Consider the following 20,092-nt stretch of genomic DNA (forward strand, 5'->3'; position numbering starts at 1 on the left):
TCCCACAACTCATCTGGTCTTCGCTCATTAGTGTTCAAGGCCTCAAACCTGTTCCTGAGATGATTCTGAAATTCAGTGGTATGAAATCAAAGTCATATTTTGGCTCCTGTGGATTTGGTTTAATTTTCCTCAGCTTCAGCTTGAAGTTGCCTATGAGTAATTGGTGGTCTGTTCCACAATCAGCCCCCGGCCTAGTTTTCACAGCTGATATTGAGCTTCTCCAGCGGTTCCTTCCACAGAAGTAGTCAATCGGATTCCTATGCATAGCATCAGGTGAAGTCCATGTGTATAACCTGTGTTTGTGTCTCTTATAAAAGGCAATGAATAAGTCATTGATTTTACAAAATTCAATCATTCTATCTCCAGCCTCATTCATGTCACCAAGCCCATGTTTTCCGACTACTGATTCTTCTTCACTGTTCCCAACTTTTGCATTCCAGTCACCCATTATTATCAATGCATCTTGATTTCTTTCAATCATAGAATTAAGAATTGTCTAAATGGCACTTAACAACAACATAGGAAGAGCTCTGTTGGCCTAACAAGCTAAAAGTGGATGATTTTAACCTGTGGGCCTCAGGTCTAGTTTTAATTGATTTTTTTGTCAAACATTCTTCTAATTGGTATAGTACTTGTCTGTACATTGCTGTCATGGTTGCTGTGATGCTAAACACTGTGACACTGATATGTCAAATGTGATAATGTTTGCCCATGGTGAATGGTGTTTGGTGGAGCTCTATGATTAAAAAAAATTCCAAGCTTGGAAACAGGAGTAGCATCACCTTCTGAAATGGCTTGCCTCCAGAAACTCTATGAACATGGAGAAATTATGAAAGTTATACAAGAGTTCAGGTCTTTCATTCATAGGGTTGCTATGAGTTACCTACAACTCAACAACACTTAGAAATAACAACAATGTGTGCACATGTGTATAAGTTTTATAAAGATATATAATTGCACTGTGTAAATTAATAATTCTGTTTACGGTTTTGATTCTTTTCTGTGACTGCCCTTTGTTGTTGTTGTTGTTGTTGTTGTTGTTGTTGTTATGTGCTGTCAAGTTGCCTGCGACTCATAGAGATCCTATGTACAACAGCCCTAAAACCTACTCTATCCTATGTCAATCTCACTGCCTCTGACACACCTACTCCCATCACCCCAGTCATTGAACCAATCCATCTCATAGAAGGTTTTTCTCTCCTGCACTATCCCTCCACTTTCCCAAGCATCACATCCCTCTCCAAGGACTGGTCCCTCCTTGCAACATGTCCAAAGTATGTCAGATGAAGCTTCAGAATCCTTGCCTGCAATGGGCAGCCTGGTTTCACCCTCTCCAGGACAAACCTGTTTGCTGTTTTAGCAGTCCGTGGTATGTGCAATACTCTTCTCTAACACCACAGCTGAAAGGCATTAATTCTCTATCACCCCTAGTCATTTTTCTGCTCTCTGATCCATAGCAAGTTATTGAAAAGACCATGGCCTGGATCAGGTGAACCTTAGTCTCCAGAATGACATCGTTGCTCTTGAGTACTTTGGAGAGATCTCTGACAGCAAACTTTCCCAATGCAATATGTCTTTTAATTTCCGGCTGCTAGTACCAAGAGTGTTGACTGTGAAGTCAAGCAAACAAAAGCTGTTAACAATATCAGTCTCTTCACCATATAGCATGATGCTGCAAATCGGCCCAGTGGTGAGAATCTTTGTATTCTTGATATTGAACCTCAATCCATATTGAAGGCTATGGTCCTTGAATTTTCGCAGCAAGTGCTTCAGGTCTTCCTCAGTTTTAGTAAGCAGGGTTGTGCCATCTGCATAACGCAGATTGTTGGTGAGTCTTACTCCAATCCTGATGCCACATTTCTCCTCATACAGCCCAGCCTCCCAGATAATCTGTTCTGCATATAGACTTGAAAAGGAATGGAGATAGGACACATTCCTGGCGTGCACCCTTCTGACTTTTGAACCATGCAGTGTTTCCTTGCTTTGTTCTGATGATAACTTCCTGGTCCAAGTATAGGTTTTGCATAAGCATGATCAAGTGTTCTGGGATTCCCATTCTTTTTAGAATTAGCCACAGTTTATTGTGGTTAACACAATCAAATGCTTTTGCATAGTCAATGAAACAGAGATAGACATTCCTCTGGTACTCACTGCTTTCAGCCAAGATCCATCTAACATTCGTTATAATGCTGTTGATTGCCATTAAGTTGAAAGCGACTCATAGCAACTCTATAAAAAAATTCCTAGTGCCTTCCAAAGCTCTCATTGTTTCTCCAAGTTCACAGAGTTTCCAGAGGCGTGTGTTTTAGGAAGTGAATGCCACTCCTGCTTCCCAACTGAGAGCTCCACCAAACACTGTCCATAATGGAAAGCCATTCTGGTATTTGATATCCCCATGGCACAAAGTTCAGCATCATAGAAAATCCTGGTTATCTCATATAGCATATTGATAAAGAGTGATGTGCAAAGTGGAAGAATGTTCCTCCAGATATAACAGCACTAATCTCATTTAGCAGTGGTAAAGTGTTGTCAAGTCGAATATGAATCAGAGTAAGATTTGTGCAAAAGACCTGAACTCTGTGCTTTGATTAACATAATTTCTGTACATTTATAAGAGAGTTTGTTGATGAAGAGATGGGTCTGTGGCCTGGGCTAGAGCATGGAGACTTGGAGTCCCCCTCCACTCCACTCAGTTATAATACATGTCTATATTTATCTTCAAATTTAAGACATTTTGGTGGTGGTTATGTGCTTTGTAATTTATTCCAACTCACAAAGTTTTCTTTGTGATGAAATAGAACTGTTCCATAAGATTTTCTAAATTATAATCTTTACAAGATCTGAAAATATTTCCTCCTATTGAAAACGGTTCCTGATATGAATAAGAATCAACAACACTCTAGCAATAACAATTTATCCAGGAACAGATTGTTTTGTCTGTCTTCATTTGAGTTGCTCGAGGTTTGAACCAATTAGCACTTACCAATTATATCACCAGGACTTCTTGGGAATCTGACCCATATCTTTAAAGTTCTTACATTAAAATAATGTATCTTATATTGTTGTTCTGTGAACTGGACAAAAACTCATTTAATTATGAAAAAGATTTTTTTTAAGTGACACCAGTTTGGAGATGAAGTATGTGAATGTGTAGAAATAACTGAGAGAGGTCTGCGAGCAACACCACAAAACATGATGTTTTTCTACGACCTTAATTTGTTTTGCTGCTTCCAAATGCAACTACCAGTAGTTTTCTAGTTTTTCACCATTTTATGATCAATTTATACTTTACCATCTCAATAGGCATAATTATTAAAAGTCTGTGAGGCTTTCTCTTAGTATTAATGAGGGTGTGAATTTATTTGCACCATGCAAAGTTACTCATCATCACTCTAAGAAAAAAGTCAATAATATTTTATCCATTCTTTATGCTAAAAGTGATTAACATGACTGCTTGATTCATGACTCTAATAAATCTAATTTTTACCTTACAAAACTTCAGAACATTGCATAGGCTCAAAATTCTACCAGATTTGACTCTACAAACCATTTTGAAAATGAAAATGAATTTTTACTGTCTTCTTAGGGTATATAACTTAATTATGAGACTTTCTTATTGCTCTATAAGTTTGATTCCCTTATGTAATGCAATTTCGCATTGCGCAGGAGAGGAAGGCCCTCTATGAGGTGGATTGATTCAGTGACTGAGATAATTGGGATGGGAATGTCAGAGACAGTGTGATTGGCACAGGACAGAGCGGAGTTTAGGGCTGTTGTACATAGGGTCGCTATGAGTCGCAAGCGACTCGACGGCACATAACAACAACAACAACTATTACTACTGAAAGGAAAGAAAATTGAAAGAGATCTTGACACTGATTGTAAAAATGCTACATTCAAACATTGTTTTGTTTACTTCAGAAAGAAGAAATTCTTCAAATCTCTTTGCCACAGACATGCACATTTTTATTGCAATGTCTTAAAATACTAGAAATGAAAAGAGAACAAAAAGACAAAGATAAACTGTGTTTTCAATATCACTATAAATAAATAAAATTCAACTTAACAAAATAGTACTCAAAATGAATCATATCTTACTACTACATCTGGTACCTCCAAATCTAAAAGAACATGTTTTAGCAATAATCACATCACAAACACAGGCAAAAATAATGTTTTTTCCATTAGCAGTGGTATTGCTGAAGTTGCTTTCTCATCTAAATGAAAGTGCAAGCATAATAGCATTACTTGAAATAACTAAATTATTTATATTATCAAGAAAAAGTCCCATTCGGCAGTGACAGTAATGACTCAGGTGGATGAATAGGTTTAAAAAGAAAGAAACTTCATGTTCCCACACTTAGTGTGGAAAAAAACATCACTTTTCTAAGTTATACTCTGATTTCATTGTGAAGAAGTACAAATACATTCTTGATTAACATAGGTTAGTGCTCTTAAGTGAAACACTCAAGTGCATTTTTATTATTCATATTGACTTCATGATGGTCTTTAATGATTTAGAATAACTGTACATATGCAAATGTATACATATGAACTTCTATACGTTTTTCTGTTAACCTTACTAAAGGTTCAAAAATCACTAATATATCATTCTTTTTAATGAACCTTTAGTAAGTGATGGAGTTGTGTTAAAAACACAAGAAGAGGCTAAATTCAATTAATAAAACTTTAAAATCCAAATAACTAATGTATGTTTATAACTTAAAAAAATATCTCTGATATGTTGAAGGAAAAAAAAAAACCAATGCAAGTAAACAGTGGAAAAAAAAAATCAAGATTGTAAATCAACATTGAAAGGCATTACATTCTATTCAGTAAGAATTAAAAATCTTGAGCCAAATTCCTGGAATTTGATAACTTTTTTGCTGCCCTCTGGTTATGTGATATTGGATAAATTATTTCATTTCACCTTAACATTCTTTCTTCTTCTAAATACTCAATGAGGGCAATAAAATGAGGCAGGAAGCATACTTTATAGAGTATTAGCGATATCCCTGTTCTGTAAAATTCCTATAATCATAACTAATTAGAAGGCAATAGGTTTGGTTTTGGTGTGGTTTTTGTTATGTGCTGTCAACTCCAGTATTACCTATACTAATCCGCGTTATGCAGATGACACAACTCTGCTTGCTGAAACCGAAGAGGACTTGAAGCGCCTGCTGCAGAGTGTCAAGGACTGCAGCCTACAATATGGATTGAGGCTCAATGTCAAGAAGACAAAGATTCTCACCACTGGACCAACTGGCAGCATCAGGATGGATGGTGAAGAGATTGAGATTGTACACAGCTTTAGTTTGCTTGGCTCCATAGTCAACAGTTTTGGCACCAACAGCCAGGAACTTAAAAGGCGCATTGCCGTGGGAAAGTCTGCTGTTAGGGACCTCTCCAAAGTACTGAAGAGTAATGGTGTCTCTCTGGAGACTAAGGTACGTCTGATACAGGCCATGGTCTTCGCAATCACTTGTTATGCATCAGAGAGTTGGACAATGACCAGGGAGGACAGAAGGAGAATTGATGCCTTTGAGCTGTGGTGCTGGAGAAGAGTATTGAGAATACCATGGACTGCTAGGAAAACAAACAGATTTGTCCTGGAAAGGATTAAACCGGGTGGCTCCTTGGAGGCAAGGACTCTGAGGCTCCGTCTAACATACGTTGGACGTGTTGTGAGGAGAGACCGGTCCTTGGAGAAGGACATCATGCTTGGGAGGGTGGAGGGACGGTGCAGGAGAGGAAGGCCCTCTATGAGGTGGATTGATTCAGTGACTGGGGGAATTGGGATGGGAGTGTCAGAGACAGTGCGATTGGCACAGGACAGAGCGGAGTTTAGGGCTGTTGCACATAGGGTCGCTATGAGTCGCAGGCGACTCGACGGCACAAAACAACAACAACAATCTAAGAAACAACAGATCTAAACTCTGTTTTATTCTAGGTCATACTCACAATTTCTAACACACTAGAACCTACTATGGCAGTCACTGTGTCAATCCACTTGGTTGAAGATCCTCCTTTCTTTCACCAACATTCTTCTTTTTTAAGCATGATGTCCCTCTCCAAGGAATAGCTTCTCCTAGCAATATACCCAAAATATGTGAGATGAAGTTTTATCATCTTTGCCTTCAAAAAGCATTCTGGCTGCACTTTCTCTAAGCCTTATTTGTTTGTTTGTTTTGGCACTCCATGGAATAGTCAGTACTCTTCAACAACACAGTTCGAAGGCATAAATTTTTCTTCTATCATCCTATTCATTTTCTAGCTTGCATACACATAGCAAGTGATTGAAAAGACCATAGCCTGAAACAAATGTACCTTTGTCCCCAAAGGTCCATCATTGCACCTCAAATAACTTGGAAATGTCCTTAACTGCAGAATTTCCCATCTCCTGATTTTCTGATTGCTGGTACCAAGAATGTTGACTGTGGATTTAAGCAAGATGAAATCTTTGATAACGTCAATCTTTTCTCCATCTATCATGTTGTTACCTATAGTCTCAGTATTAAGAATTCTTGTTTCCTTGATATTGAGATGCAATTCATATTTGAAGGCTGTATTTTTTTTATCTTCTTAAAAAAATTCTTTAAGTATTCCTCATTTTCAACAAGCAAGGTTGTGTCATCTGCTTAACACAGGCTATTGATGAGAATTCTTCTGATTTTAATGTCACGTTCTTCTTCATAGAGTGTTTCTATTGTTGTTGTTTTGGGCCAAGTAAAAAAACAACTCGTAAGTGACCCTTCAGTGAACTTTTTAGAGGCAGTAACCTCAAGGGAGAAGTTTGCCAACCTTTCTTCCATGGACAAAGTAGTAAATTTAAACTATATGCACTTGGATTGACTGTGTACCTCCTTATACACTAGAAGCAAGTCTACAATCAAAAAGCACAGAGTTTGAGTCCACCATGAGAGAAGATGGAAAATCTCTTCCTGTGCAGTTAACTGCCTCTGAAAACCCACCAGACGGTCACCTATGAGTCCGTTCTGACTTTATGTTACACAACAACAACAGTGCATTAATCATGGTTGTGATATCATGGGAGAGAAGTAGATCTCAATAAATGAAATGTATTGATTGCATATGTACTGTAATTATTGAATAATTTTATGGAATGGAAACTAGAATCCAGGAATAGTTTCTGATCATTAGAATAATAGATCTATGGTCTGCTAGAAGTAATATATGTATGCAAAATTTTCAATATATTCTGAAACATGACAAATTCAAGATATAAATAAAAGATGAATTGTGCCTACTAGAATGTTGAATAGAGAATTAATTCTAATGAGAGTGACCAGGGAAATTTTATGGAGAATGTGGCATTTGAACAGACTTTGAGTGATTAAGAACATGTCACCCATCAGAATAGTCCAGACAGGAGAATTTCTCAACAAAATTATGAGATTAAATGATAAAATATTTATCTGGTGAGGCTAGTATCTCTAATTGTACTAGAATACTAAAGGAGGAATATGGATTTATTTTTGTTTAACTTATGTAGTATCTTTAAAGATATGTTAAACTGGGCTTTTTTTCCCCCTACAGTAAATAAAGACTCTTAGGAAGTTTCATGGTTTAGGTTTTGCATTCTTTAATTTTGTTTTGCTTTTAAAGTGGCGAATAAGCCAATAAAGTTCCTGTTGTTGCAAAAATAGTATTCATGGATAGACAGCAGGTATTAAGGCTGAAAACTGAGATGTAGCTGAGAAAATTTTAGCAATAAATCAAGCACATGGTAATAACTACTGAACCAGCACCGTGTCAGTGTGACTAGACATCAGAAATGGATACAGAAGACATCCCACAGGTCAGAATCAATAGGATCTGTTTACAATTTAGAATATGGGTAGTGGTTATGGATGTTGACAAAAGGGCAGGAAAGAAACAATTTTAAAATATTCTAAGGTTTGAACTGAGACTGTAAAAATTGTAGAGATGATATTCACAGAAATAAGCTATTCAGCATGTATTGTATAACTAGTAAGGAGCAGATGAGTATCCAAATGTGTGATAGGATATAGGATACACATTACAGTTCAGAGAATTAAGGCTGTAAAATAATTTTGAAAACCAGTCCCTACTGACACAGAGATTACTGCTAACCAGAAGGTCTTTGGTTCAAAAGCAGCTGTTCTTCAGGAGAATGATATGGCAACTTACTTCCATAAAGACTTGGAAACCTTTGGGGATATTCGTATCCCATCCTATAGGATTTCTGTGAGTTAAAAATCAACTCAGTGACAATGAGTTTAACATCATTCTGAAACTATTCCAATTAAAATCTCATAGCCATCAAATCAGAACCAATTCCTAGTTGTCCCTGCACTAGGTTCTTGGGACACTATAAATTGCATGGAAGGAACTGACATAGGGTCAGCGCTTAATGTGAACCACGAGGATAGTTCTCACTTTAGATTAGCAATTCCGTCCCCTATAGACTATACTACCAGCTGCTGTTGTTATGTGCTCCTGCATCAACCCTATGAACAATGGATCTGAGCCTTCCTCTATTGTGTGCCATCCTCATCATCTCTAATACATTTGAGCCCACTGACTGAATTACTGTGTCTGTATCTTGTTGAGACTATTCCTGCCTTTCAATGACTCTCTAATTAATTATCCAAACATGATGTCTTTTTTCAAGGACCAGTTCCTCCTAACAACATGAAATAACAATATGAGAGATGAAGTTTACCATCCTTTTCCCTAAGAAGAACCTTGATTCTAGTTTCTCCAAGAATATTTATTTGTTCTTTTGGCAGTCAATGGGGCATTCATTATCCAATACCACAACTCAAAGGCATTAATTCTTCTTTTGTCATCCTTATTCTTGTAAAACTTTCTGATGCATGGGAAGTAATTGAAAAACTAGGGCTTAGATCAGGAGCACCCTAGTCTTAAAACTGATACATTTTAAAAAAAAACAACAAACTGATACATTTGCTCTTTAACACTTTAAAGAAGCCACCAGAGGTAATCTTATCTCATAAATATTATATTTACCCAATAGTTCGAGAGAAATAAAAGGATAGAAAAGATAAATAACATCCTTAGAAAGTTCAACAGTTAAGAAAGGTAACATTAAACAATTCTAGATTGTGCTCATTCAAAAACTACACCTGGACCTAGAAGCTGTTGTATGAACAGAGAAAGGAAACAGTATAAGGATTTAAATTAAGAAAAATTTGTGTCAGGGTTGTATTCTTCCATAATACCTATTTAATATGTTGTTGTTTTTGTTGTTGTTGTTAAGTGCCATCAAGTTGTAGATGACTCATAGTGACCCTGTGAATGAAAGACCTGAACACTTGTATAACTTTCTTCCTTTCTCCAAGTTCATAGGATTTCTGGAGGAAAGCTATTTCAGAAGTGGAGACACTCCAGCTTCCACACTTGTTTTAATCTGAGAGCTCCACCAAATACTGTCCACATGGAAACTATTATCACATTTGATACATCATTGTTATAGTGTTTAGCATCATAGCAACCAGGAGTCACCTAAACTGAGCAAATTATTCAAGAAGCTGGATTCTATGAAGAAAAATGTGCCATTGGGATTTAAGAAAGACTCAGCAATAAGCTTTGGTATGCAGATAATACAAGCTTGCTTGCAAAAAGTGAAAATGACTTGAAAAACTTATGCAGATGATTAAACATTGCAGCCTTCAATATGGATTGCAACTAAACATCAAGAGGGAAAAATCTCACACTGGACTGATAGGCCATATCATGATAGATGGAGAAAAGACTGAAATTTTTTAATGACTTTTTTTACTTGCATACACTTGGTACCAACATTCCAGGGGAGGAGGAAACATATTGCACTGGGAAAGTCTGTAGTCAGCTAACCCTCCAAATTACTGAGGAATAATAATGTTACTTTAAGGACTAAGATATGCGTGATTCAGACCATGGTCTTTTACTTACTATACTGCGATTGGCACAGGACAGAGCCGAGTTTAGAGCTGTTGTACATAGGGTCGCTATGAGTCGCAGGCGACTCGACGGCCCATAACAACAACATACTGCTGAGAACTGGACAGTAGCTAAGGATGACAGGAGAAGAATTGATACCTTTGAGCGGTGGTGTTGAAGAAGAGCGCTGAAGATCCCGTGGACAACCAAGAGAACAAACAGATATGCGTTGGAGGAGATGAAGTCAGAATGCTCCTTGGAGGCAAGGACGGTGAAGCTTCATCTCACATACTTTGAACAGGTTGCTAGGAAAAGCTGTTCCTTGAAGAAGGACATCATGCTTGGAAATATAAAGGGATTGCAAAGGAGAGGAAAACCCTCAACCAGGGGGATTGCTTGCAATGGGCTTGTGTGTTCAAGTCTGCTGTTCATAAGGTAGCTGTGAGTCGTACTTGACTCAAGGGTTCCTAACATCAACAGCATGAGGAAGTGTAGAGGAACCCTGTTTGTGGGGTAGATAAACTGATAATCAAAAGATCTGTTCCAAACCAGGTAATTGTGCCGTGTGAAAATCTGTTTCTGTAAACATTATGTTTCTGTAAACAAATATGACTTTGGAAACATTATGGGACAATCCTACTTGGAATCAACTGGACGCCAGTGAATTTGAGGACAGTGAATGAGGACATGAAGAGAGTCACAGATTAAATTGTACAAAGTGCTGTCTTTAAATGTATTGGATTTTGCTATTTTAGGCCTAAGTGAATCAGTGTAAGTTTGCCAGGAAAGTTTCTGAAGGACTTTTGTGGTGTGTGAAGCAAGAATAAATATATACTTAATGTGGAAGTCAGGCTGTAGCAAGGAAGTTGGAAAGCCAAGAGGGCTACTTCAGAGTCAGAGTGGCTACATTAAGACCAGGGTGGAAGAGATAAATCTGAGATCTTTGAAGGACAAATCTGCTCAACTTGGGCAACTGAATCTGTTAACATGGAAAGAAAACACTAATAGAACTTCAAGTTTACATTACAATACTAGGTTGTTAAGCAGAAGATGATTCGGAAATAAGATCCAATATGAGAAAAATATGCTCATTTTTAAAGTAGATCTAGTGCAAAACAATTCTAAATAAAATGTTTGCCTACATTTAGAACCAAATATTCATAAATGAATAAAAAGAAAAAAGGAATAAGAATAATTTAGAAATGCATCTTACAAGTACTTCTCAATAACGTATTAATATTGCCAAAGGCTACTATTTTTACAAACACACATAATGGTAGTCATTTCATAAGTCCTGTAATGTTCTTATTAATTCTGAGGTGGTTATAATTACATTCGTAAGAGAGAAAAATGACATTCTAAAAATGCTGAGTGGCTTACCTAAGCACACAGGAAGACAGGAGTAACATAGAATCAGAACCAAACTCAGGCTCACTCTAAACCTTTGTCTAGAGTAAAAATACCTTTCCCTTGATTTTCCAAAAACAATATGGAAACAGAGCACTTGTTTATACCTATTTAATGAAGTTATTGGAATTAAAATGGATCAAATTAAATTCTGCATATCCAGCTTCAGAAAAACGATTTAGCCATCCTCCATTTAAAATTAATTTCTCCTGAGGCTATTCTCTAGGTTCCTTATTTTTTTCGATGATGATGATGATGATGATGATGATGTGCATTTGGGTCAAGTGTGACTCATAGTGACCATATAAACACTAGATCTGTACCTTGTCCTTTGCAGTACAAAACTCACAATCTCTGACGCTTCACCATCCTCCTACCTTTCCAAGTAAGATGACCTTCTCCAAGGAATAGCCTCTTCTAGTAACATTCCCAAAGTATGCAAGAGGAAATTTCGCTGTCTTTGTTTTCAAGGTACAGTTTGGCCTCACCCTCTCCAAGGCAAGTTTGTTCTCTTGTCAGTCCATGGGATATTCAGTACTCTCTTCCAACATCACAACTCAAATGCATTCATTTTTCTTTCGTTATCTTCATTCATTGAACAGCTCTCAGATGCACAGCAGATAAATTGTTGGAATCTTATACTTCTGACCCTCCTCTTCTTCCTCTTTTCCTCTTACCTTCTCCTTTCTGATACTTTTCCTACTCTTGTTCTTCTCACCACCTTCTCCTCTCCCTCACCTATTGACAAAAATATAAATCACACAATTCTTTGCTTAGTTGCCTTCTTCTTTCTGCCCAATTTATGACTTCTGTTTACATTATTATTCATTTTCATGAAAATTTCCAGAGACTTTGGATTTCCATTCATTCATTGTTGCTCTTTTCTTCCTGCCCAGCCCCGCCTCCAGTTTTCTCTTCTCTTTGAAAAGTAAAATTCTTCCATTGTTGTACATTCCTTCCCCCCAAGTCCACTCCACTATGCAGCCTTCATTCTGGACTCCTGTAATGACAATAATACTTAATCATATATTGCTTTTAAACAGTTGTCTTCCTCATCTGTTTCAATGCAGTATGTTTAAAATCCCTACCTCTAAGAGAGATGCAAATTAAAACAATAATGAGATATCATTTCACCACAGTAAGAACAGCAAAATTTAACAGAACAGCAAACAACAAATGCTGGCGAGGTTGTGGAGAAACTGGAACCCTTATTTCCTGTTGGTGAGAGTGTAAAATGGTGCAGCCATTACATGGAAGGCAGTACGGTGCTTTCTCAAAAAGTTGCAAATAGAAATACCATTTGACCCAGCAATTCCACTACTGGAATATACCCCAAAGAAATCATAACTGCCACCCAAGTAGATATATGCACACCTATGTTTATTTGGGCTTTTTTCACAATAGCAAAGAGTTGGAAACAACCTAGTGCCCATCAACAAACAAATGGATAGAGAAGCTATGGTATACTCACACAATGGAATACTACGCTGCATTGAAAAACAAGGAATTAATGAAATATTATACAAAATGGGTGGCCCTGGAGGACATTAAGCTGAGTGAAATATCTCAGTCACAAAAGGACAAATACTGCTTAGTGTCACTGTTGTAAAATAGGACTGACATTGGGGATGGAGGCACACTGAGAAAGATGGGATAAATTATGTACACTGCAATTATCTTTGTTAACAGAAAACCGTTTAAAATAAAATTTCTATTTCTTAGAAGCCAGGAGCTAAAAAAAAAAGAAAAAAATGCAAGGACCTGTGGGGGCCACATGATTAAGTGCTTGGTTACTAACAGAAAAGCAAGTAGTTTACACACACCAGCCACTCCAAGGAAGGAAGATGTAGCAGTCTGCTTATGTAAAAATATATAACTTTATGGGCAAGTTCTACTCCAACTTGTAAGGTCCCTATTGATTGAAATCTACTAAGCGGTGGTAACAGGTTTGAATTTGTTTCCTTTTGTTCATTTTTGCTTATCTGTTCTTAGATGAAGTCTCAACTTCTTGGGATTATATGCTGCCCATTTGCTTACATATTTAAATCACCTTGATATTAAAATATAATGTGATGGATATATTTTAATGGGAAATATCTTGATATGAAATATCAACTTGTACTATATCTTTGGCAATATATATTCACATGTTCTTAATATGTTGATCACATTAGCAGTGTATTATCTCCTGTAGTGGAGCTTTTGCATGTTTGTCTGATATATCTCACAACTTCATAGTTTTCTTCAGTCTAAGTGTCTAATAAATCTACTAACAAGATAATATATTTTGTTTTCATTACTATTAATAAAATTCAAATGACACAGTATCAGATGTGAGTTTAGGCATTGCATCTAAATGTCTATTTTATGGAATATTTGTGATGCATTTATTTATCTGTCTTGTTTAATTTGATGTTGTTGTGGTTGTTATGGGCTGTTTTGTTGGATCCAATTTACAGCTACCCTACAACAGTTCTTCAGAAGCTGTGAATCACCTGGGAGATTTTCCGTCATTCTCCTGTGAAGCAGCTGGTGGATTCAAACTGCTTGCCTTTTAGTTGGCAATACGACTCTTTATCGATTAGACCTTACAGCTCCCTCTTAATATTATTAGATGTTTTACCTTAAAACTGAAGAATAAATTTTAAGAACATAAAAATAAAATACCTGGGATTAATAAACTAAAATATAGTAAAACATATTCAACTACTTATACAGTAGTATGTAACCTTAATACAAATCTATTTTTGCTTACCATGGAGGATTTGAACAAATAAAAGGAGCTCAAAATGTGTGATACATATGAATTAGCAATTCCTTTCAAAGTTAAAATGTAATTTTTAGAAGTAGTTTCACCATAAAATGTGTACGTGCCTGTATATGTATGAGAAAATGAGAGGTAGATGGCATGTGTATGTGAGAGAGCTAAAGAGCAACTTAATCTTTTTAAAAAAGATTTTAAAATAATCCAAATTATTTCACTCTCTGCCCTTAACTTGTGGTGATGGTATTGCATTAAGGAGTTATAGTGTGGCTAAGAGAAGTTATTCATTAGAGATGAACACCATACTTGGAAAGGTGGAGCGACTGCAAAGGAAAGGAAGATCTTCAACCAGGTGGATTGAAACAGTGTATATGTACCACAATGCACTTGAGTGTGTCAGAGATTGTTAGAATGGCACAGGATAGAACTAGGTTCAGATCTGTTTTTCATAGGGTAGCTATGAGTCATACATGACTTAATAGCACGTAACAATAACAAATACTTTAGTGGTTTGAACTTGCTTGGTAAACCAAAGGCCAACGTTTAAGCCATCAGAGACTCTAAGAGAGAAAAGTGGGCCAGTGGGCTTCCATAAATCCTTGGAAACCTTAGGAAGCATTTCCACTTTGTCATACAAGGTGGCTGTGACTTGAAATAGTCACAAAGTCAGTGAGTATGCATGTGTATGTGTGTGCGTTTGTGTGTTCTCTGCTATTTCATTATGATGTATTACAGTGACCCTTTGAAATTTTTAAAATCCTTTGAGTACAAACATCCAGAGATATGGAGGTATTTTTAGTCATAATTTAAATTTCTTAAAATAAAATCATATTCATGCGTAGATCATGGCCCTGAAAGTACATAAACTATCCTTAAATCATAGTGTAAATATTTATTCAGTAAGCATGACTAGACATATAGTGAAGAGTTTGGTTTTATGGTCAACAAAGAATTTCTAATAAAGCTGGTAAGGTACATTATGAAAGCAGCATTCTATCATAGACTTGGTAGAGGGAATCTGATTTCAGGTTTATTTCCTATGGCCAATGAAATGGCCTTTCAGAATGCTTTATGAAACAACAAATCATTTCAGCTGCTCCCTAGTGGAAAAAACTTACATTAAATTCAAAAGAACCTATATAGCAAATCAAAATTCTTTTGAAACTGTTAGTTCTATTAAGAAAAAACAATTAATACTAGTTTAATGGTTTATAAAGATTTGCACTTTTAAAATATGTGAATATTAAATTTCATGCAAATTATTAAGTATGTTATTATTACACCTTTGTTGTAATAAAAATATTTTAAGTCAGTGGTTTTGGAAAAAAAATAGCTTTAAGTGGGAGACCTACCCTTAGTTATTTCCACTCCTAGTGGCAATCCTTGAGGTTCCTGGAAGTGCAGATTTATTTGCCTCCACAGTCAGATTTTTTAACTTCTCCCTTTTTCTGTGTTCTTTCCTATCTGTTGTATCCATAACGCAGAAGTCCTCAGGTTTAAGACAGATTACCTATGCTGCTGACATGACCTCATTAATATAATGATGAAAATTGTTCCCCAAAAGGGGTAGTTTTGAGCCACCAGTATTAAAACTAAAAATCACACCTGTAGAGTCAGAACCATCCCAAGGCTGACCCTCCTATGGATCCCCAGAAAGTAAATCACACGGAAACAGCTTTCCTCTGGGCTACTAGTACATTGGAACAACCAGAGAAACACAACATTTGTTGTGCAACTCTCTATGGCCTAGACCTTTTAACACTTATTTTCAAGGTCACCATTAAATATGCAATGGTTGTGACCTGTGTTTTTTTGAAGTTTCACACTTATTTAAAGAAAATGCTTATGGACTATGGTGAAAAACCTATCTACAAATCCTTAATTGCTAAGATTTATGGGTCAGGAAGTATGAAGATGGCACAGGACAGGGTTTATAGTGTTGCTAATGGTTGGACTCAATGGCACCTAACAACAACAACAATAACAACAACAACATATTATTGATTTTAGCTTTAATGAAAATTTAAAAACAAATAAATGATATTTTAGATATAAATAATACAGCCGTGAAAGTAATGATATTAATTAGTGTTGATGTTTATGTTGCTTCAATAAAATATTTCTCAAAGTGAGTTAACAAGAGCAACGAGATAATGCTATCATTCGCTGTTCTGGAATTCACGTAAATTTGATTTGTTTGTACTTTCTTTTAACAACCATAAATCTCTCCTCTGCCTTTCTTTTTGAACTCCTTTGCTCTTGTTTCACCATTAATAACTTTTTCCTATGATCTCATTAGTTTATAGAGTCAAACAGTATTTTTTTGAACAAATTTCATTTAAAATACAGAATTAGATTAGGCAACACTAGACCATAATTCATGTTGTTGCTGTTATTATGTGTCTAATTATTAGGTGAGTTGACTACAATGTGTAGTCACCCTATGAATAACATATTAGAACTTTGTGCTACCCTTCAGCATCCTCACAATTTTTGTATGTCCCAGTCATTGTTACATTCACTGTATCAATCCTTGAGGGAGGGTCACCTTGAGGGACTTCCTCTCTTTCACTGACTTTGTACCTTTCTCTGCATGATGTCTTTTTACAAGGAATGGCCTCTTCCAACAGCATGTCCAAAATCAGTGAGATGAAATTTCACCATCCTTGCCTCTAAGGACCATCTTCGTTGTTCTTTTTCAAGACAGATTTTTTTCCCCCCTAATCCATGTCACTTTTGGTTGCTATGAGGCTGAACACTGTGACACTGATGTGTCAAATGCGTTAATGCGGACAGAGAGTGGGGTGGAGCTCCCCTATTAAAACAAGCTTGGAAGGAGGAGTGGCATCCACTTCCTTAAAAGCTTGCCTCCGGAAACCCTGTGAACCTGGAGAGAGGATGAAAGGCACCCAAGTGTCAAGGACTCTCCTTCATAGGGTCGCTATGAGTTGCCAGAGATTCGACGACACTTAACAACAACAACAACAGTCTATGACACAGCCCTGCTTGCTGAAACTGAGGGAGATTTGAAGCGCTTGCTGCAGAGGGTCAAGGACTGAAGCCTTCAACATGGATTGAGGCTCAATATCAAGAGGTAAAGATTCTCACCTATGGACCAATTGGCAGCATAAGGACGGATGGTGAAGAGACTGAGATTGTTAAGAACTTTAGTCTGCTTGGCTCCACAGTCAACACTCTTGGCAGAAGCAGCTAGGAAATTATAAGATGTATTGCAATGGGAAAGTCCGCTGTTAAGGACTTCTCCAAAGTACTGAAGAGCAATGGTGCCACTCTGGAGACTAAGGTGTATCTGATACAGGCCATTCACTTGTTATGCATCAGAGAGTTGGACAGTGACTAAGGAGGATAAGGAGAATTGATGCCTTTGAGCCGTGCTGCTGAAGTAAGAGTACTGAAGGTCCCATGGACTGCTAGCAAAACAAAGAGATCTATCCTGGAGCAGGTTAAACCAGGCTGCTCATTGGAGACAAAGATTCTGGGTCTTCCTCTGGCATACTTTTGAGATGTTGTAAGGAGGGACCAGTCCTTGGAGAGGAACATCATGTTTGGTAGGGTGGAGGGAGAGCTCAGGAGGGGAAGGCCCTCTATAAGGTGTATTGATTCAGTGACTGGGGTAATTGGGGTGGGTGTGTCAGAAGCAGTGCGATTGGCACAGGATAGAGCAGGGTTTATGGCTGTTGTACATATGGTCGCTATGAGTCTGAAGTGACTCGATGGCATATAACAACATAACAACATGCAACATTCACTATTTTGCTCTAACACTATAATTCAAAGGCTTCTGTTAACTATATTTATTGTCCAACTTTCAAATGAATAGGAGATAAGCAGGAAAAGCATGGTATTGGTTTAAGTAAACCTTAGTCCTACTCTTTTTTTGGAGAGATCCAATATAGCAGATTCACCCAATGCAACATGTCTTTAATTTCTATTTTTAATTTATTATTAATTTCAGTATAAATTTACAAAGACTTTGGATTTCCATTCGTTCATTGTTGTGCTTTTCTTGTCTCCTAACCATCCCCCTTAGTACACTACCCTCTTGGAAAAGTAAAAGACAAATCCTTTCATTGTTTTGCAAACCCTCCCCCAGGTCCACTCCACCATGTAGCCTACACTCTGGACCCCTGTCATGACAAAAATACCTAATCACATATCCCTTTTAAACACTTTTCTCCCTCATCTGTTACAATGCAGTATACATTATTGAACCCATCTTGCTCAGTCTCTCCCCAGCGCCAAGGTCAGTCCTGTTTCACAGCAGTAGCACTATGCACTATTTGTCCTTTTGTGACTGAGATACTTCACTCAGCATAATGTCCTCCAGAGTCACCCATTTTGAATTCTATTGCATGAATTCCAATGCATCATAGTATTCCATTGTGTGTTTATACCACAGCTTCTCTATCCATTCATTTGTTGATGGGCACTTAGGTTGTTTACAACTCCTTGCTATCATAAACAAAGCAGCAATAAACATGGGTATGCATGTCTTTTCATTTCTTGATGATTATTATCACTGGTGTTGATTATGGATCCATGTAAGAAGAAATCCTTAGCATCTTCAAACTTTCCCCTTTCTATCATGATCTTGTGTTAGTTCAGAGATGAGATTTTGTTTTCTTGATTTTGGCATATAATGCTTTTATCTATCTATCTATATATCTATCTGTCTATCTATCTACCTATCTATCTATCTATCTATCTATCTATCTATCTATCTCAGAATTTCTATTTGGCAGTTTCAATTTTTTTTAAAACAAAAATGTCAACAAACAGAATGAGAAACTGTGGAATATTCACACAATGTAATACTATGCTGCATTGAAAAATAAGGAAGTCATGAAATATTATACAAAATGAGTGACCCTGGAAGACATTATGCTGAGTGAAATGTCTCAGTCCCAAAAAGGACAAATACTGCATAAAGCCGTTGTTGTAAAATGGAACTGACATCGGGATTGGGGAAAACTAACAAAAGGGGATAAATAATGTGCACTGCAGTGAAACCGATGAAGGAAAGAACTGTTTAAAAGGAATACATGATTAGATATTATTTTCATGACAACAGACCAGAATAAGAGCTGCATAGTAAAGTGGACTGAGGGATAGGGATGGATTGTAGAACAATGAAAGAATTTTCTTTTTGAAGAGAAAAGCAGGGGGAGGGGTGGGCAGAAAGGAAAATGTGTAGCAATGAATGAATGAAAATCCCAAATTTCTAAACTTTCATTAAAATCTCAAGTAAAAAAAATTATATTGGTTTACATCCAAAAGTAGTATATATTGTGTTGTCTTTCTATTCATTATGTTTCATGTATTCCTTCACTCATACTGTTTCACATTATCATTCTCATACTTTGTTGTGTTTTGTTTTTGTTTGCTATTGTTGCTGTTTCATGTTCTCACTGCAACTTTCCCAATTCCTTCACTCCTTCACTCTGCTCACTAAACTCCGCTACCTTGAGATTTCCTTCCCTCCTCACCCTCAGCCTGCCTCATTCCTCCCCTTCCCTTTCTGGACTTTAGTATATTTCTTACAAGTAATCCTTTTTTTCTGAAAAAAATTTTTTTTCTATTGCTTTGGCTATAAAGTTCATGTATGTTGTTTCACATTGTGCTTCATTCACATTGTATTTCATACAGTCATTCCCATGCATTATGTTTTGTAAAATTAATCACCATAGGACCTTGTTTATTATTACTCCATCTTTACAGATCCTTGCTAGATCCTTCCCATTTTCTTCAACCCCTCCCTCCTCCCACCAAATAGTGCAATCCTGTGGTTTTGACCCTGTATATTCTCACCCTTCTACTCCCTCCCTGCCTCCCTCGTGTCCCCATGTATTTAAATATCAGTTGGGCCTGAGAATCTAGTGTTATTTTTGGAGAAACATTCTTCAAAATGTTGTAGCAGTCTTCTGTCAATTTGCTGCACTGAGGTAATCTGGGTTTGCTGTAATGCTGAACCTT

The 20,092-nt window shown here is 36.9% G+C and overlaps 1 protein-coding gene across 1 annotated transcript in view; it reads left to right on the forward strand.

The window, feature by feature from the left end:
* The window catches only part of NDST4 (N-deacetylase/N-sulfotransferase (heparan glucosaminyl) 4), a 697,622-nt gene that overhangs the window by 116,691 nt on the left and 560,839 nt on the right, over positions 1-20,092 (forward strand). The gene's annotated exons all lie outside the window — the stretch shown is intronic.

Source organism: Elephantulus edwardii, unplaced genomic scaffold, assembly GCF_000299155.1.
Source record: "Elephantulus edwardii isolate Elephantulus edwardi_28Jun2011 unplaced genomic scaffold, EleEdw1.0 scaffold00012, whole genome shotgun sequence".
In the NCBI taxonomy this organism is placed as follows: Eukaryota; Metazoa; Chordata; class Mammalia; order Macroscelidea; family Macroscelididae; genus Elephantulus; species Elephantulus edwardii.